Source organism: Anomalospiza imberbis, chromosome 2 (genome assembly GCF_031753505.1).
Source record: "Anomalospiza imberbis isolate Cuckoo-Finch-1a 21T00152 chromosome 2, ASM3175350v1, whole genome shotgun sequence".
Classification (NCBI taxonomy): Eukaryota; Metazoa; Chordata; class Aves; order Passeriformes; family Viduidae; genus Anomalospiza; species Anomalospiza imberbis.
This window is the reverse complement of record NC_089682.1, coordinates 53,159,786-53,185,812: the sequence shown is the minus strand read 5'-3', so window position 1 is coordinate 53,185,812 and position 26,027 is coordinate 53,159,786. Positions and strand designations below refer to the sequence as shown.

At 40.7% G+C, this 26,027-nt stretch overlaps 1 protein-coding gene across 13 annotated transcripts in view; it reads left to right on the top strand.

Moving 5' to 3' along the window:
- Positions 1-26,027, top strand: part of ZBTB20 (zinc finger and BTB domain containing 20) — a 482,085-nt gene that overhangs the window by 385,219 nt on the left and 70,839 nt on the right. The window contains exon 8 of one of the 13 annotated variants that reach the window (XR_010996228.1): positions 9,806-9,947. The exons of 10 other annotated variants lie outside the window; for them this stretch is intronic. The gene's annotated coding sequence lies outside the window, so the exon portion shown is untranslated. Of the gene's footprint in view, positions 1-4,456; positions 5,772-9,805; positions 9,948-21,580; positions 21,673-26,027 lie in introns of those variants that run through there. 2 more of the 13 variants (XR_010996227.1, XR_010996229.1) reach the window with 2 other exon arrangements.

Genomic DNA, 26,027 nt, shown 5'->3' with positions numbered 1-26,027 from the left:
TCTCTGCCTTGCCTGGTACACGGTGCTGCCACTGCACTGGGTATCACCAGGAACCATCCATTTGAACTGTACTTCATTTTGCAGCCCAGGGTAAAAGAAATAGATTACTCTGCCACCTATCTGAGGGGATAATTTCTCCACCTCCTTGGTGCCTGAGACTTGTCTTACCCCAATACCCAGAACTGCCTTTTCACGACATCTCCGTCTGTACCCTGTCGGTGCTCAATTTGTCTGTGTTTGTGCAGACATGCATGGCAAGGATGTGCTCCCAGAGCTTGTGCAGTTCCAGAATCATAACATTCTGGTGATCCATCAGGAAAATTCATCTGAAGGGCAGCATGGTCTTGATTTAAGCGAGCCAAGGTAGCAGGCAATCCTGCACTCCCTTCCCAACCCCGCAGGACAGGTAGTCTTTGAAGACTGTGGGAAGGTGCAGGTGTTTATTTCAGCAAAAGCTGCAGTGATGTGCAAAAAAAAGAGAGGGAAGGGATCTCCCAGCTTTTTGGAGATTGCCTCTGTATAATGCCATTTGAATCTTACTTTTTGTTTGGTGCTAAGTTTTAATAGTTATCCTTTGAGGATTTTCCCTGCGAGCTTATCTGAATACACCGACAGTCTTTTTTGTAATATTCGCATTTCCCCTTTGGTTCAGCCGAGCCCACTGACAGATCATTCAAATTCAATTGTTTTATGTCTAAGCCGAACAGCTAATTAAAGTAGGGATGATTAACCTGACTGGCAGTGTCGCTCTCTCTCCCTCGCTCCCTCCCTCCCTCCCTCCCTCCTGTTCCAATCAGTCTTTTTCTCACACTCTCCCTCTCTCTCCCTCTCTCTCTCTCTCTCTCTCTGTCTTTTGCTCTACTGTGTGTGTGTGTGTGTGTGTGTTTTTTTTTTTCCTCTCTCCTAAACGTGGTCTGCTTGCTGATGGCAGAATGGCACTCGGAGATTTGTGCATTGTGTCTGGTTTCCTACGGGCAGGCTGACCCAGTGCCTCTAGGGACTTATCAATAGACCACTCAGAAGAGACAGAGACAGGAGAAAGGAGGAGGGGTGGGGGGGAGAGAAAGAGAGAGGGAGAAAGAGAGAGAGAGAGAGAGAGAGAGAGAGAGAGAATCAATATCAAGAATAGAAGGAGCTCCGAAGCCATTTTTTTTTTTTTTAAGAAGTATCAGGACTTGGGAAGAGGGTGACAAAGAAGGTTTTTCAAAGAGGCAGTGGAGGAGGTTCTAATAAATTTGGAAGGAAACAGTTCCCTGTCTTGGGAAAAAAAGGAGAACTCCTGGCTGATTAGCATTCACACCAGGTATGAGATGTTCCCTACCCCTTATCACTGTCGCAACCGAGATGGGAAAAAGCGCTTTACCCCCCCTCCCCTTTTTTTTTGGTTGTTTGTTGGTTTGTTTTTTTTTTTCCTTCCCTTCTTTCCCCCCACCCCCTCAGCCGTCTCTGCTCTTTAAGTAGATGGAGCGAGCGTTTATTTTGGTACATTCGTTGGTGGTGGCAGGGGGAGTGCGAGCTGTGGGCATTTGTGTGCTGGGAGCAGGGAGAATGGAAGCAGGGCAGCGGGGAGGGGACGGGTGGGAGAAGAGCCGGGAGTGTGTTACTGTGTCTCCTTTTTGTGCACCCCTGGGGGGGGTTACCCAAGTTCATTTCCAGCAGGTGGATTTAGAGAGGGAGTTACTTAACGCTTGACCGCCAGTTTTGAAAAAAAGGGAAAAAAAAAGGGGAAAAAAAAAAAAAAGGACCTGCTTCCTATGTCTATTAAAGGAAGCTCCAATTTTTTCCCTCTCTCTCCTCTCTCTCTCTTTCCTCTCTTCCTAACCAGACAGCGGGAGGGTTTCTGGCTCCTCGCCAGCCCAAAAGCCTCTAAGTGTTTTGCACTTGTTTCAGGGAGCCCGGGGATTTTTTTCAGCATTTTCACTAGAGAACAAAGAGTTCTTTACAAAGGAAGGGGGAGAGCGAGCTTAACGCCTGAGATATGTTTTTCTATTTTTATTAGGGATTTTTTTCCCCCTCCTAAAAAGAATGAGAGAGAAGCAAAGCACAGAATGTGTGGCAGCAACAAAATAGATTGAAAGGAAATGCAGTTCCCTTACCTCCAAATTATAAATTGGAAATAATAAGAACAGGAATAGAAGGGGGACAAGAAGAAGTGAGTTTGGTATGTTGTTCTTTTCTCCCTTTTTTAAACTCTCTCTTTAAATTCCAATTGCTGTTTTGCCAACTTACCTAGCATCTTTTTTTTTTTTTTTGGCATAGAAGTTATACTGCAAACAGTTTCTGTTTACTTAAAAAATCAACCAACCAACAAATTTTTACCAGGAGACAAAAAAAGAGGGAAGTGGGGTGGTTTTGGTAAAAAAGAAGCAAATTAGTGGGAACAGAAATCTTTCACTTTCTGTCACTTAGAAAAAAAGTTGGTAATGGCTTGTTGAAGCTAGAATCCTAAAATACAGATGGGGCACTAACGTCTGTGTCCACGGACCCAGCTTTCCCCTGACCATCTGTCTAAAAGTCACCTCTCATTGGCAGCTCAAATGATTAGTAGGAGCTCAGGGATTTTTTTTTTGTTTTGTTTATTTGTTTGTTTGCTTGTTCCTCCTGTTCGGTGGGACCTTCTTTTAAATGGCTTCATTTCACCTTCTGAGTTTAGTTCTTCAATCGAGCCCCAGATTGAGGGTTTCAGGATAGACTTTCTTGCACTGTAGATTTTTTGTTCTTCTGAATGTGTTTCTTATAGATACACTCTTTTGTCTATTTGTATGTGAAAAAGGCACATGTAATTTAGAAGGGAATAGTGCATCACATTTAAGGAGATGTTTGATTTGAATTTTGTTGCATATAGTGTATAGCACACAGGATATCTTCTCTACAGTATCTCCTGTGCAGTGGTTAGGATGTTTGAGAATATACACTGTTGCAAATTCAGTAGCTTAAGGAAGTGCTTTCTTTAGCCAAATTCTGTCTTCCTTCCTATATTGATTTGTATTTTCCTGGCTTTGACAAATTGCCAATCTAAGAACAGCATCATATAGCAGAGGTACAGAAAACAGGAGAGGAAACTGCCTGTTATATCCCCCCTAAAAATCATCAGCAGACAAAACACAAAACTAGATAAAATTATTAGAGTTACGATGCTCTTTCTGGCTGCACTACTACTGCAATACCTTGATTTTTATTTTCATGCTGCAGGCTTTCCTCAGAAGAGGTTGTCTGTTACAGCTTCGTAGGTATCGCATATGTGTTGTTACACTGCTTTTAAGCAACACCTATGCATTGTGTAAGTGTATACGGGGAATTAGTCCATTTGCATCTCTTCATATGATGAGGGGGAGAAAAAAATCCATCCTTGGGCTCTGCTTGCACCGCTTTAGAAATCCCAGTACCCTACAGTGGCAAAACATCCTGCAGGATACAGCCCGTCCCATGAAGAAACTGGGGAGCAGGGAAACTGTCCATGACAAGTGGACAGTTAAAACACCAGTTTTAACTGTTAAGATACCAGTTAAAACACTGTTGTGTTTCATACCAGTATCTAGACTGCGGGCTTGCACTCTCACAGCTTCATTAGCTGTGACTCTTCCCTCTCCAAAGCTGCAGTGGGCACAGCTCTCCCAGCAGAAGTTGGGGACTCATCAGGGGCTGAAGTCCCCCGCTCCAAGTGCAGGTTCCTTTGCTGCAGGTAACCCAGGTCTTCTGCCTTTCCATGGGCAGCAGCAATAGTGGTCCCAAGCTAAAAGTGCTTAGCGGGCTCCCCAGTTTAATGTGGAATGCTTGGCCGAGAGGGATGGACTACCATAACAAATAGAAAAACTTTTGGCAAATTAGAAATGCCTTTCTTTTACTTAAAATCTTTGCTTTCCTCATTCCTCCAGAGAGACTCCTTATGTTTTTCATGGTCTGAATATTTTCTGTGACTTTCCTCTCTTGCTCTCGCCAAAAAATAAAAAAAAAATAAAAAAAAAATAAAAAAAAAAGAAAAAAAAGAAAAAATCACAGGAAAAGTAAGCAAAAGAGAGCAGAAATGGGACTTGGCCTTTGAAGTTTTCCATAGGATAAGCAGTTTTGGGTTTTTTTGCCTGAATATTTTTTCTTCTCCCCCCACCTGACTTCTCCGTCCCCTCTTTATTTATTTTTTTTTTTTAATCTGACATGTTTTTTGTGACAATTTTGTATCTTCAACCCTGGAGATGGTGATATATGAGAGAGGTCAGAACAGAGCTGAAACGTAGATTTAGCCCCCCCAGTCTAAACTAGAAGGCATCTTCCAGTGGCTGTCACTGCATCCAGAAGTAGGGAGAAGGATGATAGCTGTCTTTTGGGGACTCCTTGGACCTGACCTGAGAGTACCACATTCACAGTACAGGAGAAAAGAGAGAGGGGGGGAAAAAAAAATTAGAAAATGGGGAAAGAAAAGCTCTTTGAGCAGTAACACACTGGCTCTTTCTTCCTGCAGGCAATCCGCTCCAGCTCCTGGCGACGTGTCCTGCACTATCAGATATCATATGACTCTTTATTTGGACTCCCGTTAGCAGTATGGGCCTGTTAGGAGGCTGCTTGTTTTCTTTTCCTTTCATTTCCTTCTCCTTAGTTCCCCCCTATTTTATGTGTGCCTATGTGAGCGTATCCCCTTTATAATCTCTCTTTTTGTGCCGAAGCTTTATAGAAAACTAAAAAAAAAAAACTTAATCATTTCCCAGGGCTGTTTTTAATCCTCTGCCAAAATTGAAGTTCGTTGTCGAGTTGTAAAAATAAATAACACCTTTCGGCTTTATTTCTCTCTTCTGCTTCTTCCTGTGCCCTTTCTGGCCCTTCTTGGTGTGTCCGTATGTACCCGTACGTGGCTCCCCGTCTCTCCTGCCTGAGTGGGTGAAGTTGGGATACACCTGTGTCAGTCTGAGCAGGAGTACAGAGCTGCCTGCTGCCGCTCCTGCCGCTCCCTCCATGCCATTCCTTTCACTTTCATAAACTTCCCTCTGTTTATTTATTTATTTCATTTGGGCACCTTCTGCACACCGAGTTTGAAAAGCTGTCAGGCAGCGATCCCTGTGCTGGGGTTTTCTGCATTTAGGGGAGCAAATGGGGGAAGTTAGGGCTGTGAGAAAATGAAACATTGTGCTGGAGGAAGAGAGGATGAAGTGCGAGTTAGAAATTAGACACGCTTTGTGTACGCCGCCCATAAAAGTTTCCTGCACCAGAACTCTGGTGCCTAATAAAAGGATGGGGGGAGCCAGACAGCAGCTAACAATTGAAGGTGTGTAGCAAAGTAGCCTTGTGGCAGCAGCATTTCTGATACTGGGTCACATTTTAGTTAAGGGAGATGATATTTTTCCCTGTTTGTGCTGTCTTTAGTACCACATTATTTAGACAAACACCACTGCAAAACTTTTTTGTCTGAAAACGCTAAGTCATGTCAACAGAAACACTGAATTGAAATCAAATTGACTAAATCGTTGCAAGGAAAAAGGTCTGTCTTTCCAAAAGAGAGGTAATGTTTTGTTTTGATACTTTCCTATGCAATGTTTTAATTTCTCTTTGTGAAATAAGGATTTCTATTGAGAGCTGTTAAGAACTGATTTTTAAAGGCAGAGGGGGAAGGAAAATCCCTAAAACATTCCAAAATGAGAGGTTTTGAAGGGAGGAGGTTTAAGTTTTATCGGAGGAGTTTAAAGCGTTCGGGTTTTTGTTCGTTTGCTTCAGTTTTTTGCAACCTGAATCATAATATACTTTGTCAAGCAAACCAGTAAATGAGCTTTTTACGCAACTTTGCTCCCTCTGTAATTATTGCTGTATTTTTATGGAACTTGGTGTTTTATTTGTTCGAATTTGGTAAGACCAGCAAAGCCAAAATCCTGTTTGCACTGTAGAGACACAAAGGAGTTACTGATACTTTCTGTCCGAGGTAGGTGCTTTGGCCAGCCAGTCCTTCTACCAAGTTGTGCTGTTCAGCAGTGACTGTGTGCGGGCCGATCGCCACACTCTGGGGGAAAGTATGGACAGATTTTGGGCTGTGATTTATATACATTTTGGGCTGATATTCCTATTAACACAGCTGAAGAACTGTAAGTTTCAGCCTTTCCTCTCTGGTGTATACTTAGGCCACTGTACAAAAGCAATCTTGTAAGTGAAGCAAATACAGACCAGAGGGGTTTTTTGTTAAGAATCCAGAAACAACTGCATTTCAGCTGTACTGTAGGTGTGTAAATTGAGGTTGCCCAGCTAGTTGGTGGTGTTTCTTACTTCTCATCTAAGACACCTTCCCACTGAAGTCAGTGCAGATTTTCCTGAGAAAAGGTAATGAACAACGTAATAACAAAGCTAGAAGATCAGGATTTTGGGTGGTCCCCTTGAATCAGTGCTGGAAACCAGAAACCCCAGTGTGTGCTTGCACAGCACATCATCCCTCTGGAGCCTGCAGGGTGCACTCGCTTTAGTGGAGGTGCCAGAGCTGAGCTAAGATGACTCTTGCAGTCTGAAACTTTATTTTTATATGCCTCCAGTTCCTCCAGATAAATACCAGTCACTGCTTCACTCTCAACAGCGCACCGTTTCTTTTTATTTCATTTTTGCCAGTTGTCCCAATGAGGGGTAGGACACGCTTTGACCAGAGGCAACATTTTCAGGCTTCTTTCCTTTTCTCTCTTCCTTGACCAACTTAAAACCAGCTTCACTGTAACGTTTCATGCTTAGGCACGTTCATGCTCCTGAGGAAGCAATTACAGACTTTGTTGGAAGAAATCTGATTTTGGAGTAAGTGTTACGAATGTTTAAGAATTGTGTGCTCTGCGTGCACGGTACATGATGTTCCCTGGTACTCTACGTGTGCTCCAGTGCTCTGAGCAGTCCTTGCTGTGGGTATTGTATTTATTTGTCAGCTCATTCATGAATTTAGTTGACTTGACAATCAGTAAACAGCTCCATGATAAGGCTGAAGTTTGAGAGCAATATAATTGGGAATTAAAAGGCTTCTTTCAAGTTTTTGGCCATTTCAATGGATTGTTGTTCAGCATCTTTATTTCTAGGAAAAAAAAAAAAAAAACCCACGCTCTTCAGACTTCTTCAGCATCATCTCTGCAGAGTGAATTCTTTCATTTCATAGATGTTACAAGCTTAAATAATTACAAAAGACGTATTTAGCTACCTCACAAAATAAATACAGCAAAGAGGTGCAGAGAGCTGAAAGCCAAGTGCTGCAGCTAATGCCTGAAAGTGGTGCTCTGGGCTGGGCAGAGGAGGACAGGCTCACTGCTGCTGAAGTTTTGTTAGCATAACTTGGACTTAGTGGAATTGCACCAAAGTTCTGTTTTGACTTGGCTTAACTTCACTGCTTTCATCTGATTTTTTTCCTAAGCCAGCCCAATCCAGATCTGTTGAGCGCTCGGGAGGGTGATAGCCAAGGGACAAAACAGCTTGTCTAACACATGTCTCTTTAGTGCACCAGTGTGTGGCTTGTGAGGCCTCAGACTGGATCACTAGTGTCAAGAGAAATGTGCTCTCCTACAGCGTAATAAGTTGTCCTGCTGCTTTCAGATGTCAGAGATCCCCAGTTCAGCACTTGGTGAAAAGGTCTGCTCTCAGAAGAGGTCTCCCTTCCATTTAACATTTCATTAGTGCATGCGAGTCATGTAAATGTGATGTGGCCAGCAGGAGCAACAAATTCTGGTTTATTTTTGCCAAGATATATGTATTTACTCTATGTCTGTATTAATGTTATGGTGAGATGCTATTTCAACCTAAACACCAATTTCAGTGGCTTACCGTTGAAAAATGAGCTGAGTTGAAATGTCAAGTAGTTGTTCCAGGCTCAGAGGTGAAGCTTACACTGTTTTGGAAAGTATGAGGAAAGTCATGGTTACTTTTTTTTCTCTTTTTTATTTTTTAAAGTGTTGGGCAGCCACACTAAGACAGGAGCATTTTCTGATTAACTAATTACTGAAACCCATTAATTTTTCCTTTCTCATTCTATTTTTAATTCTTCTTACTTCTTCAATACAAAATGAAAATTATAAAGAGCTAATTTCCTTAAACTAATTAGACTCACAATTTTAATCTCGCAAAACCCAGGAAATTCCAAGCGATGTTTTTTTGTAACTCTGCCATGTTGCACATGCCTCTCTCCTCTTTGAAACCCTTGTCTTGGCCTTCAAAAAATCCTGGGAAAACACTCAACACTTGCCTGAGCCAGCCTTCTTGGTCCAAACTCTCCTGAACTTCTGGCACTGTTAGGCATCCAGATCCAGATTTTGTGATTTGAGCTCATCACTTTAGAAAATAACAACATGGAATTTCCAGACATTTCGTTGTAAGAAATTAAGGGTATAAAACAAACCAAAAAAAAAAAAAAAATTAATATTTAGAGTGAGTCTGTTTCCATTGAAGCCAGCACAAGCAGAATCCACATCCTCTGGCTAAAATTTCTTATGGCACTTTCCAAAACTTGATTTTTGTTCAGATGGCCTTTTCAGTTTTGACCATCTGGAGAGCAGTTAAGTTAGTTACATGGAATATTCTTTAGGCAGTCCTCTGAGTAGGACTCCGAAAACTCTTTGACCTGTTAATCTCAACTACATATCCCATCAAGCCAGCGTGAGAAATAATTTTTGTTCCATGCTCCCAGAGAAAAGGGTTTTGTAATAATTTCTTTGGCTGGAGAATCAGGAAATACCAGTGAAAGCTCTTTGTAACAAAGATGCCAGAGTCTTCTTCAGTGAGATCAACCATTCTAGATAGATAGATCGATTGATCGATCAATCGATCAATTAGGTAATCTTCTTTTTCTTGTTGAAATATATCCCCACAATTTTCAGAAGCCACAGAAAATTATCAGTGTCACAATAACCTTGTACAGCTGGAGAGTGCTAAGCAGGGCAGAACTGAGGCAGACATCCCTGCTAATGAGGGAAGCCACCAAGCTGGTTCCAGGCTTTAGTTTGGGCCATTGCTGCACACTGCTGAAGCACCAGGGTGCACCCTACAAGGAACCTTCCTCTCTGTAATAATTTTTAACATCCTGATCCAAGTCTTTAACTTCTATTTTCATTAAATTCTCAGCGAAGTCATCTCTGTCTGACAAGCATGGCAAAAATGGACCCTCTCTAAATAGTCTCTACTACTCATACAGTTAAATCTTCCATCCCTCATAAACAACAAAAATAACAACAACAACATCAAAAGAACATATATAGTAAAAATTTAAGGGAAACATTGATTTTCAGCCTATTCATTTTGTATTATGCTCATGTCAGACACCATAAGACTTTTCTGGTGCTTGCTTTGGAGAACCTTTCTGAAACTCTGTAGAACTGCATCAAGCGAAGTCAGTGAGTGAGAAGCAATCTTGTTTCTGATCAAAAGGAAGTAATGTGTCATCTAATGATGACAGAAGCCAGGAGAGTTTGAGGTGCTCTTTTTTATCAGACATATAAAAGTAGAGATTCAGATTGCTGCTAAAGATTGCATAATGTCCTGGCTAAATTTCAGTGAAGGCAATTGTATTTGGCCTCCTTGGATTCCCTCTGAAGTGTCAGTTGTGCAGAACCATGTTCAGTTCCAGACCTGAGCCACACCATAAGGGTATGGAGCACAGTTAAGCATCTGCCACCTCCCACTCTTGGGATGGCTGTATTAGCTCAGCTCAAAGTAACCACTTTGCAATTTGATCAATGACTGGCTCGACAATGGCAACAGTCAACACCTCTCTTCCATACCTTCATTTGTCTAAAATGCTTGTTATAAAATCTGACAGCTTTGGTCTCTTCCCCTCAATGGTCTGGTGATGTTTGTAAGAGCTATCTCTATTTTGCAGATGAGGAAATTGAGGCACAGAAATGTTTAAGTGACTTTTCTAAATGCACACAGCAAATCAATGGCAGAGGCAGGAGAATAACTTGGGAATCCTGGTTCTCAGTCTCATGCTCTGAGCACTAGGAAACACTACCCCTCTGAATGTAAGTTATTGTTATTAAGATGTGGTTTATCTTTCATGTGAGTCGCCATCTGTTATATTGCCTACTTGCTATTAGTTACGAAAGCTATTCAAATTTTAAACTGTTTTGCATTCTCACAGCTACTTAAGCCCACAGTAGACTTTTTGACAACAGTAATAGCGCTTCTCATGTGAAAAAACTGGACAAATATTAACTCATGTTTTTTCAGTAAATTTTTGCGATGCCATAAACCCACAGTTTAGACTGAATTTAAACAGACCTTGAAAAATCCATGTATTCGGTGCTGATTGGCTCCATATTTGTCAGTTGTACTTCAGTTAAGACATGACTGTATATTCTCATAGATATGATTAAGAACATAAATAGCCAAATGGTAATTTAATGTAAATTGAGTCCTTGATAACTTTATGTGTCTTGGGCCTAACAGCTCTGTGGCTGCTATGGTCCTTTAAACATGTAGTTGGAAAAATGTATTAATCTTGGGCTCTTAGTGAAGCTTCTGGGGACCTCAGTGAGCCAAGGAGAACTAGGCAGGTGTACTGGAGGCAGTCTGGAAAAGCCCTGAGCAGGAGCTGGGGCAGGGACTGGAGTCATAAAATGAGAAAAGGTTTTTGAAAAGTAGAAGTTGCTCTGCTTTTCTCCCAGTGTACACATGGATGCTAGAGGAATACATCCATTTAGCTCCTCACAGTCACCATTTTTAAAGGAGGTGTGAAGCCCAAGCTTGAGAAGGGGTAACCCCTGCAAACAGGGAGAAATAGCCTAGTAGCTGAAAAGGGAAATAATTGTCCCAAACTATCCAATGGCTGCTAGCAGGTGGAAAAACAGGGACACTGCCAGGAAGAGTCCAAGACAGACTGGACACTGATGCCTTTTCATCTCTGAAGATGGTCAAGCAGGAAGGGCACTTCCAATAGTCATAACTAGTTCCTTTCATGAGATAAAGCCTACTGAATTTCTGAAAGCACTCTTGTTCTGCTGAGCTGGAACATATCTTTCAGAAAAACAGATAATCTTAAAGTTTTTAACTAATCGGGATATGTGGTCATTAGGAGCGACCACATATTTAAGACAATTATTCTGAAGATTTTAAAGTCTGTTCTACTTGTTTTGAGTCTGAATTTGACTAAACTTCAGCTATGCTTTTGTCTGATGTATTAAGGAGCCCTCTACTGTCAGAAATCTTCTCCCCATGCTTGGATTAATAAACTTTGCTGGTCTGGCTAACAGGTGGTAAGTTTTTGACACCCAGAATAGAGTTAGAGGGAATGGGGATGTGAGTAGTGGAATTGGAAGTGAGAGGTGAGGCAGAAGAAGTGGGTGAATAGAGAAGAGAAACAGTATGCAGGGAAAGTGGGTTTCTTTTTCTACTTAAATATATAAGGCACAAATGAAAGAAATATATAGCTAAAGTCAAAGATCCTGTTATAAAGAGAGAAAGAGATGGGAACAAAAGAGAAAAGGTTTTGAGAATACAGACAGAAGGTAATGTGAAAAAAGAAGCATCGTAAAGCTATTAAAGACAGTAAAAAGAAACAAATTTAGTCTGCAGTGGTCAGTAAGGTCAAAACAAATGGTGAAATATCAGAGTATGTTAAGAATGTTACAAAAAGTAGCAATCATTCACCTTGGATTAGGGCTTCTCGGGCAGTGGGTACTTTCCCATCTCACAGGAGGCCAGCAGGCTTAGCTCATTATGGCATTGAAAATGCACTACTTAATCTGAAGGTTAGAGAGGGGTTGGTACAGTTTTGAAAGGTCTGAACACATTCAAACTTTGTGAAAAAGACTGGCCAAATTTTCTGCCCAAGGCCTCTCTGTGCTCAGGATTAAAACTCCAATGTTCACAGCATAACGAAAGGGAGGCCTAATTAGGCAAGAGAAAGCTCTTCTGACACACATAGCTTTTGCTTCTTTTTTTTTTTTTTTTTCCGACCAACAAAGGAACAAAGAATAGGGTAAAACTTTATTACGGTAAGTGTACTGTTAGTTTTCTCCAGTTGTTTCTCTTCCAGCCCTCTCTGGAGCAGCACCTCTCTTTGCTCTGGTGGCTGGGACACCACAAAATGGGATTGTTCCTCGCCCGCTGCCCACTCCTGGTGCAGCCTGGAACAGGTCACTTAGTCCCTGGCTTCAAATTACTCCAGCCAACTCTAAAACCAGCTGGTGGTTTCCTGTCTCAGGGGCAGCTGAGAAGATGGCATCAGCATGACCTGTGAAATGCTTACAAAATAATTAGGTGCAATTGGCAAGGTTTTCTCTGGATTTCACACAGCTCAGTATGAAGAATTCTTGCATCTTCAAATATTGTAGCATTTCTCTCCTGTCCTCCTTCACCTGTGAAATATCTCTGGTAACGCTCATTATTGAGTGTGAGTGTAATGAGGGTTTCATGCTTGGAAAATATTAGTGTTTTCCTCTTAAAACTTGATAAAATCCTCTGGCCAAGGTAAAAGTCTGGTTAGTTTTTATTAAGAAAGAAAAAATATTTTTCTGAGGGACATTGGTTTGCTTGTGAAAATACATGACTGGTCCTAACCAATCTGGCAAAATAGAGTAAAAGAAATGATGATTTCAAAAATGGCCATTGTAGGCCAAGCACTGACATGGGCCAGTCTGGATCATTCAGACTCACTTTTAGGACAATAACATCCTTTTTAAAAGATTAAAAGAAAAGGGAAAAAAAAAAAAGAAAAAAGAAAAGCTGTTCTTTCAGACTGGTTTTGTGAGGTTGACTTGTCTCAGATGTGAACAAAGTACATGGAAGGAAACGCCATGACACTCACTGCTGGAAAGAAACACATATCTGGATATTCTTGTTGATGGACAGATTACTGAGTGTCATATTCCAAATTCTTTTTTAAAAAGGCTATCCTGTTGCATCTGTACAAGCAAAGAAAAAATGTTCAAAAGGACAAAAAACCAAAAACTGTTAGAAACATGAAAGTCCTTTCTAAAGCCATTTCTCCCTGTCACTGGTATGAGAAGAATTTTCATTCTCTTTAAGGCTATTTAAAATATACTTTGGGGCTAAAATAACAAAGACAATCCAATGCATTCTCAGCCCTGAAACTACAATCAGTTACAGATCCTTGTTGCCACATCGCATGGTCAAAAAAACCTCAATATTGATTGGGGGGAAAAAAAGAGTAAAGTAAAAGAAATTAAAATGTTCTCTTTCTCCTTCATCTCGTTCTTTTTTCAAAGGAGAGGAAAAAAAGCAAAACACTGGTTTTTATTGTTTAATTAAATTAAATCTCCATTTGTCAGTGATTTTGCTTTCTGTGCATTTTAATTCTTGTTTTTTACATGAGATGAAATACTAGGAAACTGGGCAGGCAGTTAAAATTTTCATTATTTTTTTTGTTTTGTTTTTAAATTGGCATGAAAGATTATTCTCTCAGTTTCTGCTGCCCTCCTGTCTCTCTTTTCCATATTCATGCACACTCCTGGCTGACTCTGAATGGCACTTAACTGTTCACTCATTAGAGAGAACAAGTGGTGGTTCCATAACTTCGTTGATTTAAGTTGAGATCATGGTAGGGATGACTCTGGATCCTGGAAATTATACAAATTCTTGAAGATACTCTTTGTAAAGCAAGTAAGGAATGTGATAGCATCTCTTCTAACCAGGATGAATATCACTGCAGTCAGCAGTAGGTGTCACAAGCTGTATGGGTACATCAGGGATCTGACACAAGAGCGCTTGTTTTTTTAATGTTTCTGTCACTTACCCAATGAACAATTTCTGACTTATCTATTTTGGCTTGTTTTCCACATCAGGATAACTTGGCACAGGTGATAAACCTAAATTTCTAGCATTTTTCTGACAGACTACTTGAGGAGTTACCTATATGTATGGCACCAGTATTTGAGGTCGTTCCTGTTGGAAGGCGAACACCACTGATTTGGTCAGTGCTGACATTTATCTCCATGTTGAAAGATGAGTTTTTCTTTCAAAACATTGAATAATGCTGAAATTGGGATCCTCTGTAATGATGGAATTAAACCCCATAATTTTAGAATAGATGTTGATACGGCATTGTTGTCCACCTGTAGCATCTTTCCTATTAAGCTGAGTGAAAGGGCAGTAGCATTAAGGAGGAAAACTTAAGCGGGCGTTATTGACCAGATGGATGCAGCTGTTCTGTTACATTCCCACCATTTTGCGTTTGAGCTGTTTATTTTCACTCTCTGGCTGTCAGTCATCACATGAATTACCACTGAGAGACTCTTTCCCTACTGCAGGATCTATAGTCATGGGTCCACCAATCTGCAGGAGTGACTGTGCTGTTTAGTTCTGTCTTCTCTGTAGTTTTGCCTCTCCTGGTAGGGCTCTGCAGATTGGCATCACAGTTTACTCTACTTCCAAGAAGTGCCAGACAAAAGCAAGGCAGAAATTTGTCCCAGTAGGATTAGAGGAAGCATTGAGTGATTTGACCCAGTCAACGACTGTCAGGAAGCATTGCCGCTTGAGGAAAAGTAAATGCCTCATTATTGCTGCTAGACAGATGCACCTCCATAAAACACCTGGAAGTGGTCCACAGACCACAGACAGAACGTCACTGAGGTTGATTTTTTTTTTCTTTTTAAATGGGGAGAGATAGCAGACCTTGTATTTTTAGACATAAATTGTTCATCAGCAGGCATGAGGAAGTAATCTATTGCAGTTTAGTCTCATGCAGAAACCAAGTGTGTTACAAGGTGATGTCCCTTTCATCGGATGTGGACCGCAGTAGGGGGAAGGACATCAGACTGCCTGGACCATCACTTTGAGCTCACGGGGCAGATGTGACTTGTGGTGAGGCTGAAAGTGAGTGAGGTAACCACAGAGTAAGCTGCTAATGATGTGGATTGTGGGAAGCACTACTGATAGGAAGCAGACAGTTGGATTGATTAGGGCAGCCCCAGGGACTAGTTGTTTTTCTTTCACCATCCTGGGGTGAAGTTAAACCTGCTACGGGTAGTAATGAAGAAAAGCTAATACAGATCAGACTCTGCCAAAGTAACAACAGTGGCATCAGGAGCAGAAAGTTTTGCAGATTTGTCTGTGTGTGCACTTGCTACTGGTGTTCCTGGTGGGTGGCTGAATCATCCTGATGGCATTCAACAGGAACCAGCTGCTGAGAATATTAAAATGCAAGCATTTATTCCTCTAGAGAGACAGTAGCATCTGCAAAGTTTTCCTGTCTTGATAGTACAGATAATCCCATGGAGTATTCTCTAGTAGTTTTTAACTCTCAATTCATTTATACATGTATTTTAAAGCTGTAAGTGCTTTGTGTCTGCACAGAAAGGAGAGCCTAGTCTTAGATCTGAGGACACAACTGTCCTAGGCATGTAGTTTGCAGCCCTATGCTCAGGCTGAGGTACCTTACATGGGCAAAAAGAAGCTGGGCTTTGCCTCCTTCTCCCCCTCCCACCTTTTTTCTTCACCCTCCTCTTGTCAGGAAGAACTGCCTTGGGAGATGGCAATTCACAGAGAAAGAATCCTTGGCTATGATTCTGTAACTTCCATATCGGGGTAAGCTCTGTCTTGAAATTTATATTAGCAACAATTGTAAGAAATTATGAAAAATGTGAAAAAGCAATTAAATGGTCTGATAGAGGAGGATGTTCAACACACCCGTTATTGTTTGTCTTTATTGTTCCCAGAGAGGAACATGTCACTTCTCAAGGCTGTAAGAAACACTCCCCAGCCCTAACCTGCTTAGGGATACCTGTGGAAAGGAAACTGGGCCCTAGAAGCTTTGAGTAACCCATCAAAACCAGGGAGCACTCAGCACCCATCAGAGGCTGGCCCTTAGCCCGACGTGGTCCTAACAACAAAGGTCATAACCATCACAAGGGAGGAAAGAGAAATAGCAAATAGTAGCAACAGTGGGGAAAAAATGGTAATTTCTTCTTTTAAGCCTTTGCTTAGCTCTGCATATCTCTTCTGCTTTCCATAGAATATGTTCTCATGCAAATAGTGTGTGATTTCACATACTAACAGTGTTTACAGGACGGGAAAGGCAGAGATTCTGCCCATGGCAATGATGTGATTAAAGGTGCAGGACTGTTTTATGGAGAAAGAGAAACTGAGTTCTTTTGTAGTGTGGCTGCAATGTTGGCACAGAGAGAAGAAACAAGCTGTAGGCAGCCACAGCTGTGTAGCAAAAGAAAGGGTGAGGTTCATGATTTAAAAAGGAGCATAACTTGGTGCACTCATCACAGTAGCATTTTATTAAGGTGTTTTATCCACATCTAAATAGCCTTGTGTAAAATGCCTGCCTAATACCTCATGGCTGTAAATAGTTTGGCTGTTTTTCTAAGCCTGAATATTAGTATATGGTGTTAAAGGAACAAACTCGCCCAAGGCAGCAAACCTCCATTCCTGCTTCCACCTTTTGTCATTTCTAGTCATCCTCAGAGCCTGTCAGGTCCGTCAGCAAGTCAGGGCTTTGACAGGAACTTGCAGACACAAGAGGGACCACAAACACCACTCTACAAAGTTTATTGATAGCCTCTCTCATGATGTGACAGGCCAAGGAAAGCTGTTGCAGGAGAGGTGACAGCAACGGCAGCACTTTATAGCCCTTCCTGATTTCAGCTTCTCCTTGGAAAGAGCTGTTGAAACCTCTTAGCAGTGTTAGACATATAGTTTAATCTCAGTAAGACATCACAGTGATGATGCATGCATCAAAGACTCTGTTGTGTTTTCCCTTTTTTATGTGAGTTACGTTTGCTCATTTGTTTAAAAAAAATAGCATAATGATTTCAATTTTAAGAGGCTTAAGCCCAAAGCTTTGGAAAGTCTTAACAAAGAATGATTTAATGAACTGGCTATTGTGTTTATTGTTGTGCTCAGCTACTTAAGTATGTCATAGGCTCTGCAATACAAACAATTAATGGTCAAGCTTCTGAGCTCAAGTGCTACGGTCTTCTGCCTTCAGAAAAGGAGTAGCAGCATTTGAGGTCTGTTCCCACTTAAGCAGTAGTGCAATAAAAATCCAGTGGATTAAGACTAAATGCCTTGAGGTTGGATTTGTTGTTTGTTTGTTGGTACAACACAATAAAGTAGAACTTAATCCTGAATAAGAGCAGCACTGGAAAATTTCGGGAATGTACTGAATAATACTTAAACATTTTCATCCCAACATTTCCTCTAAGGACACATCTCACTTTAAAAAGTCATAGGGAAGAAAAGACTCCTGAGCTTTGTCTTTGATAATGCTGTGGATGTGAATGAGCTTTGCCCTGAGAAGATCATGCCCCCCAAATTTAGGAATGGTTGATCTGCATTGCATACCCTGCTGTTAGACCACCGAGCATCATATGGCTCCTAATGCAGCTCAGCTGACAGTATGATGTTGGTACCCATCCTGAAAGCTACACAGGAGGTATCCCAATAAATCCTGAGAACTTTGGTTCTCCAGTGAAATATGGGCTATGAATAATCTTTAAAGATTACCAAATCACTTTTTTTTTTTTCTGAAAATACTTTTGCTCTTCAGGTTTATGATTTCTACCATGTCAGCTAACTACTGTTCCAAGTAAAGGCAGAGGAAGTGTCATTTTAATGCTTCTGTATTTTGTCATGGGTATTTCACATCTTCTATTTTCACTGCTTATCTGCACTTTGTATTTATCACTGCAAAATGATAATGAGTAGGTGGGGGTTAAAGAAAGTAATTTTAGAGCTGTTTATTGTCCTCAAACAGCATGATCCTCTAGGGCAATACCCCACCCCCCCAGGCCCCCACCACCTAAGCAGGCAGAAAGAGGCATAGGCATTTGGACAGAAATTCAGGTACTAAGAATGAAGTCAAACCTCAGAGCTATCATAAAAAATTCCATCCTGAGAAGAAAGGAAAGGCTCAGACTGCCAGTGGAGCAACTGAGTATCTACAGAGCTATCACCTGGTTTTCCCTTTGTCATCCCATGGCTCAAATCAAGCTTTGTCTCTGAGTTATTTACCTCTCTGGCCACAGGAAAATGGCAAACCTGAAAATCCCATCAGTGCTGTTCATGTAGCAAGAACTGCCCCTTTTTCACCTCTTAATACTGTCACATCTGAGTATCAAACTACACTAACTCTGTAATAATTATTATAACAATGGTTACTCTGCATTATATTTTACTAGGAATGCTTCTCCTGGTAAATTTGGATCAGGCCCTCTACCATTCTCCAGCCCAGTCCCATCAATGAATGTTTCCCCTGACAGCTGCTTGTTCAGTCAGCCCTGTACTGTGATAAATAAATGTGCTGTCAGCATAAGGTGTCCCATACCAACTCCCCTCTTTATCTCTGGTCTATTTACATTCAGTGTAATTCTTTGACTCAAACCATATCACTCACAAAACTCCATCTCTTAGCCTTTTATTCTTCAGTTCTCACTCTCTGGGTGAAAGGAATAAACAGCAGATGATGGAACCCAGTGGCTGAAACAGTTGAGAGTTCATATTTCTTTAGAGGCAGTATTTGTGAGGATTTTTGCTCCAAACTCTTTTTTTTTTTTTTTCCTCTTGAAGATTTGGAAAGAGTGTTACACATGTGTGCCCTGGCATGGTAACACTTCTTTGCCACCTGAAACAGTAGTTGTTCATACTGACATTTCTAAGAGAAAACATGAATTCAGCAAATAACCAGGGCCACCAAAGAAGGGCTGCGGTAGCCCACAGACTTTCTTGCAGCCAGTTGACATTACTGGGATTTTTTAAACTTCCAGTTTAAGCCCTGAGACAGCTACTCACATAGCACTGGTTTTATAGCACCTTTTCATTTAACATTAATAAGGTATCCTATGTTTCTGTTGTATTTTGTGGGAGAAAAAGACAAATAAGTGGCTGGAAGAAGAGAACAGCTCTTCAGTTTATGGAGCTACATTGTCTTTATGCCTTAGAAAAATAGAACATTTTCTTGCATTTTAAGAGGGGTGAAAATAAAGTGTGAAGATAAACACTTTATACCCTTAAGCTTATATTTCAAAAATTACTTCTAAAATTGTGGGTAGTATGTTTAGAAATGTGGATTCTGGAGCAAGTGAAATTTTATTCTAGGCCCATAGGGAGTTTTGTTTCAGTCCATCTCTTTATCCAAAACCTGTTTGTGAGCAAGTATCTGAAATTTAGCATATGAGATTGTGAAAGTGTGGCAAGTCTACACAAGGAAAATAGGGGAGGATAAGAGACCAGGACACAATTCTGTGTTCTTCATTAGAGAATTTGGGGAAATCTGAATGAGCCTTCCCCAAGATTTAGCAGAGAGTAAAAGAATCCAGGGGACACAGAATAGCTTTTGGCTTCTTGAGGTCTGTCATGTTGAAATACACATAACACTGTGAAGAATGAAGAACAAGTCAAAAAGAACATTTCTGCTCCCATAATTTCTCTAAAAAAGCCACTTTTGTACAGTAATTTCTCCATTAGTTTTCAGTTCCAGCTACAAGCTACAGGGATAGATATTCATTCAAAGATGATGAAGCCTTCATTATTTTTAGAAAGTTCATCATAGCACATTTACTTGTACACTGCAAAGTATTTTCACAATTTAAACCTAAGGAGTTGTCAAAATAAATGAACAAAGTATGCTCTGTGACACTTTAGCCTTTATTTATTTATATTTTGTATTGTCTGTTGAACAGTTGGTAATTTGAAAAATTCAGTTATTTGTGGTAGGTCAGTATCCTCACTGTTCCTCTTGAATTAGCGAGATCATGTTCTTTTCCTGACTAGCTGTGCCCCTAACAGCAAGCACATTCGCTGACAGTTATGTTTGGGCTGGACGATCCATGGCTGCCTCAATTAATCCAAAGGATTATTCCATAACAGATTATCCTAAACGAAGGTTTTCCCAAAGCACCTGCTTTCTGAAAGGTCACATCACTTCTGTGCAACTCCGAGTCAAACCACGTTTCAGCGCTGGCAGGAGGAGGAATTCCAAAGGGAAGGGACGGAGGTGGCAGAAGTGGGTGCCATGTGGTAGGCATGTCAGCGCAGGGAACGGCATGCCACACACCTGCTTGGGGCTCTGCCGTGCCACAAGTTAACATTTTGATGAGCAATTTCCATTCTGTTGTTTTCTCTCAACACATGGGGTTCAAAAAACAGTTAAAAGAAAACTGTACCCATTTGCTCATCTCAGAAGCCTGTGATTTCAGAAGAATCTGCCAGATTAATTTTCACATATAGAGTATTTCGGAGTTGAAACACACCGAGGAATGCAGTTTATCTTTTGAAAATGTAGTGTGATGACCAGAGAAGAATAGGTATGCATTGCTCAAACTTCATGGAATGACACTGACTGATGGCTTATAATTGTTAAAAAAAATCTATTGCTGTAACTGCAACCTTCAGAGATTTCTCAGGTCTGTGTAATAATCATGAATACTTGCCTCTCTAGGAAGGAGTTTTTCAGCGACTATATAAAAAAATTAAAGACATGCAACAATCATTTTGCTGGCTGCACATCTGTGAAGAACCTGCTTTCTATAATAACTGTACTTGAACTAGTTTTCCTTTAAACTTGCACTTGGATGATAGAACAAAATCTATTGGTCTGCTACGTTAAAATGTTTCATTTTTGCCATACTCTCTCCATAAAACCCTACTGGGTGCGGGCAGACAGGAGGGCAGGAAGGGGAAATATCTGCAGAATTCCCTTGGCATTGCTGCAGAAAGGATGCAGGTCTCACAGAGCATTCTTACCCGGACTTTATATTTTAGTCAGAAATAGGCTAGTCCTTTGCTAATTTACCCTAAGCAGTAGCTGTCATGTGGTTGAAGAAAGAATTAGACATGTATTTCCTGGTTAAACCTCTAATCTGATATTCATATAGCAAATCTGGTTGTAAATTTTGGCCACTGAAAATTTTCTGTCTTGCGGTAGGCCAGTATCTGTGTAATTGGAAGACAGAAGAGATTCTCTCACTTTAATCTGATGCTTATCTCCATCCTCCTTAAGGCAGGAGAAGAGCCAAGGGATTTAGCATCTTCCTTGTTTTCTTGCAACCTACTGAGATTAACTATGGTTAGAAGCTCTTCTTGATGCATTTTGTAGCAGGATGTCCATGTTGCTAGATACCTTTTGTTGCTGAAGTCTGAAGCATTAAATTATTCAATAAACCCTTGTTGTCTTCCAGGAGAGTATCAGCTTGTAAAAAGTGACATGATGAACACAAAAATCATCCTCTGACATGCCCTTGCCCCCACAGATCATGTTCATGCACTCCCTTGTAGAGCAGTTTTATAAGTTTCTCAGTAACCTTTTACAGAGTTAATTTCACTGGTCCCTTTCAAGGGGTCCACTTGATTATATACCAGTAAAAAGAGATGGTATTTGAGAATGGTTGATATGCTCACAATTTTTGTAAGCAGAGACCTTGATGAGTTCCTCCACAGTCAGTCTCCTTGGGCTAAAATTTCAACCTATTACATGGGGATTTAGCCACTCATTTCCCATAAACATCAATGGGAGTCATGTGGCTAAATCCCTGTGCAACACATTGAGAATGTATTCCCTTATGTTTAAACTCATTTTGATGCAGATGCTTTCTTCTGCAGGAAACAAGCAAAACATAGAAGCCATTTATTTCTTTCATTTGTCTGCCCCAGATCTCCAAACTCCCAAATTACCTTCTCTTCTTCCTAGGTACCACAATATCTTACAGGATTTGCTGAATCTGTGTGTGATACCAAGTTGGAGGCCAAGCTTCAAGACATTACGACAATGGATGCTAATTGGTATTTATTACCTACTCATGTGTGGGGAAAATTGGACAGATAACAGGCTGTCCCTTCACCCATGAGAAGGAGATTTTCATTTCTCTCAGTCCTCCATCACCTGCTGTATCACATATGAAAGGAGGGCCCACATGCTGTTTTTAACTAGTGGTCTTTGACAATGAGCTGCAACGTAGGATCATTGCTTGGCTCTCGGTCGTTGTGTGCTTTGTGATACTCTCCCACAAGGATTAGGGATCTGTTACGAACACTATATGGAGACTCTACTAACTTCCTTAGTCAGGAAGAGGGTGTTTTAGACTAATTATTGGAGGGAGGGGAAATGAAAGGCTATCAGGATGTAGGCACAAATGTGAATATAGTATTTCAAAATCACTGGGCATGATTTTCAGTAATGGCATATGTGTGTTAAGATGCAATTTTGTGCCTGGAAAGAATTGTGTTCGTTATAAATGGCAGGTGCTTTTAAAGCATTTAAATATTGCATTTTCTATTTCCACCTGCACACCAGGTAACTGGGTATTAATATGCTACTAGTTGAGCCCATGATTCATTGCAGGTGCAGTGCTTGGGAAATCAAGGATTGCATTGAGGTCCTGATGAAAATCATGCCCTCAGGCACATCTGAGCTCCATTTTGATCAACAAGCCAAAAATAAGACTTTTATTTCAATTACAGTTCGTCTGATTTTGAACTTAATGATGCAACTTGAAGTCTATTGGCTTAGCTCCTGAGACCCAGGAAGGAGGATGTCTGGGACCTTGCCTATTCAGTGGAATAGAGGTTCCCATTAAATTCACTCTGATCTCATTACATGTCTTTTATTTGGTCAGAAGCTCTATTTTTGCTCTTCCTGGCCTTATTGAATCTGTTGTTGATTCATTGTGCAGACTTGGTATTAATGAAAAAGACTGCCTCACTCAGGTCTCTCTGGAGGGTGAGATTTTCCATAGTCCTGTGTCTGTAGCACGCGTTGGAAGCACAGACTCTGATGGCTTGCCTTGTGAAACTAGATTCGAGCAGATCTTTATTAATAGGCTGATGAGATGTATCAGCCTGGCGAGGCTGCCTGCCTCCATAATGAGCGAGGGCTGTATTTTACTTCACTTAACGAAGAGAAAAATCCTCAGCAATGCCTTTTCTGTACCCCTGCTATCCCAGCTCCACATTCCACTTTCAAAGACCGCTTTAAAGGCCTCTATTATTCCAGCTGCCTTTAGGTGTCACTCGAAGCTTTGGGTTCCTCCTGTTCATCTGTGCCTTTGTGTGCTGAGCCCTGCCCTGCCATTCAGCTGCCCCAGCAGCTTTGGGGTCCCCTGGTCACCCCCCAGCAACTGCTTCCCTCACTTTGTGGTTGCGTTGCTTGTCCACACGAGTTGCACAACATTAGCTTGAATGCAAATGAAAGTAATTCATTTTGGTAGCTTTTCTCATTTCCAGCAAAGCTGGATGTCAGAAGCTTCTCCTGCATTATTGAATTAGAAACTCTGCCACGGGAGAGGATGGTTGTCCTACAATATGTTGTAGGCTGAAGAGCTACATTTTCAGCTTGCGTAAGAGTGGAAGGGCTGACTTCTGTCCTGCTTTTGTCAGCCGTTGTCAAGGTGTCCTAGCTTCTTTTGCTACTAAATTTCAGGAACTGTTAATCTGCTTTTTTCTGTTTCAAGATGGATATGGAAATTTTTGAGTGGGCCAAATACTTTCTTGGCCTTCTGACGAAGCTTAGGTCGCTCATATGGTAAATCATTAATTTGGAGACTATATTCCGCCTTTGCTGGGAGTTAAGAGTGGTGTTCTAATAGCTTCCTTCCATCTGGAACAGTCATAAACCAGATGGATAAGGGATTGGCACCACTTATTTTGAGTCTTTACCCAATTCACCCTGTGTAAAGGGACCTTGCAATCTTTCCCAGACAATTGTTGCATGTATCCAGAATCACAAGTGAAAAATACCAGGATCGGATGTGTGGGCTGCCTCTTGGAAAAAGGTTTGAGGGGGGAAGCAATAAAGATTACAGTTTTCTTTAGCAATGTTATATTGGAGTCCATCATTAGGAACGATGCATAAGATTTTTTTGTATCTAAGTATTATTTGGAAAAGTTGTAATGTAGTTTGAATTCCGAAGCTTATAGCACCTTGGGTTAAGCCACTTCAATGCAGAATTTGTATCTGATACAGAATAAGAAGAGATAGGTTTTCGAGGATGTTGTGTATAAAGATACTGGCATCTTCTCTTACCAGATTCATTGTCCTCATCCGAGTTTTCATGAAAATGAATTAATCACACTGCATTTCAGTACATTCCTTTAATATGATTCAGTAAGAATGAAAATATTGCCAGAAAGGAGAAGTTGCACCTATATTTATTTATTTATTTATTTATTTATTTATTTTGTTAAATTAGAAATATTATTGTTTTCATTAGTGAATCGCTGGAAGGAAGAAGTCAAGTGGTTGTGCAAATAGCATTTGTTATGGAGAGTGTTTTCATTTATGATATGCCTTTAAATAACTGCTCTTTGGCCCAGGCGACACTGCAGTGTTTAAGAATTGCTTCAAGAGAACTTTGGATGTTTCTGAATACCGGAACAGATTCATAGTGGTAGCCTATTTTATTTTGGCTTAAAGAAATGAAAGGAAGGAAAGAAAGATAATACAAGAAAGATCATAAAATTCAGGTAACAAAATTGAAAGGTTCACAAAGACTTCTTATGCATACCGGAGACATGGTGTTGCAAGAAGGAAAGCAGGAAGGTGACTATGCCTAAATGGACAAAAGTGGAAGAGGTTGTTCAAGTTGAAAAAGCACTTTTCACTAAGCTCAAGTCTAGGACAAGGAGATCCATAAGAAAGGTTTATAAATCTCCAATAAAAGTTACAGAGAAAAGGGTACAACAGTGGTTGGAAAAGCAAAGAGCAAACCCATAAAAAGAAAAAGTTCTACACTTTAACTTGAGTTGAGGGGGAATAGATGGGGACATTATCAAAGAAAAGAAGAAGGATATAAGGACAGGAATACTGAGACATTGTAAAGAATTTCTTTTTGTTTGTCATCATTGTTTGTATTGAAGACCTTTATGATTTGCAGCCAGAGTCTTTGTAGATGCCTTCCACAGAGGGTGTAGTGGCATATTGTCTAGGATCATGTTGTGTATGAATCCTAGAGCATGCAGGGAGCTGGGATGAGTGGTACTGGTGCTCCTAACAAAAAAAAAAAATCCAAACAAACAAACCAAATAACCTAATCTGTTCTGAAAGTTAGACAGAGAAACAAGGAGATTCAAAAATTGCTCAATTATTTTGAAATACCAAGCGGTTGTCTTATTAATTACTTTGGCAAACCTTGTTTCAGTGGTTTATAAATTGTCTACCATTATAGTTAAAACCATAAACAATTTTTTGTAGGCTGGTTAGTCTTTAATGAGTCTTTCCACTTGGCTGGAAGAATCTGTCTGTGCCTGAGTGCCTCAATGCCTAATGCCTCCTGTGCTGAACAGCCCATCCCTCTGGTCCCAGGTGCCATCTCTGTGGATGGCCACCTTTTGAAGCAGTAAATGCCAGGAGGTTCTGTCGCTTCCCGCTACCAGCTCAGTGCTGGTCTGTGAAGCAGTAATTGGCAGCCAGTGTTGTGTATTGCATCCAGGATCCATTTCCCAGGATATCCATGAGGATAGAAGAGATGGGGCAAATGTTATCACTACAGAAGTTAAAAATTAATTCCAGTCTGTCTTTGTGGTTTCGCGATACAGAGTGTATTAGAAGAGCCAGTTCCTTTTAGCAGTTTCTCCCTGAAATGTGCTGGAATGAGAAGTGTTCAGATTAAATCCTTTGTGCTAGCACCTCACTCTCTTCATCTTCTGCCATTCCCAAATTGCAAATTTGTCTCAAGAAAGATTCTAAATTGAGGTAGTGGGTCAAGAAATGTGTCTCTTGGAGCAACTCATTACAAAACACTTAAAATACAGCTGTGCCTCTTGTTATAAAATCAAATCAAACTGAATTATAACAAAAATTATAAGAGAACAAAAGCACCAAAGTAATAAGCAGAAACATATTGGCATCCAACATTAGCTCACCTGACCCTCATAATATGGAAATACCCAAATTAATCAGTTATTTGAAAATGAAGACAAGAGCACAACCTGTTAACAGCAGTAATCCAGTCCTATTGCCATGTTTGTAACATGTACCAGTACAAACCAGGGAGTAAAATTTAGACTTGCACCTAGGTTTTGCTGCTAACTCCTTAAATTTGTGCTGGATGAACGCCAAAAACTCTGCTCAAACATGGGACCAACAGGAAATTAAAAGCTTTTCTTTCTTAAAATGCGGAGATACAGAAGTTACACATCCA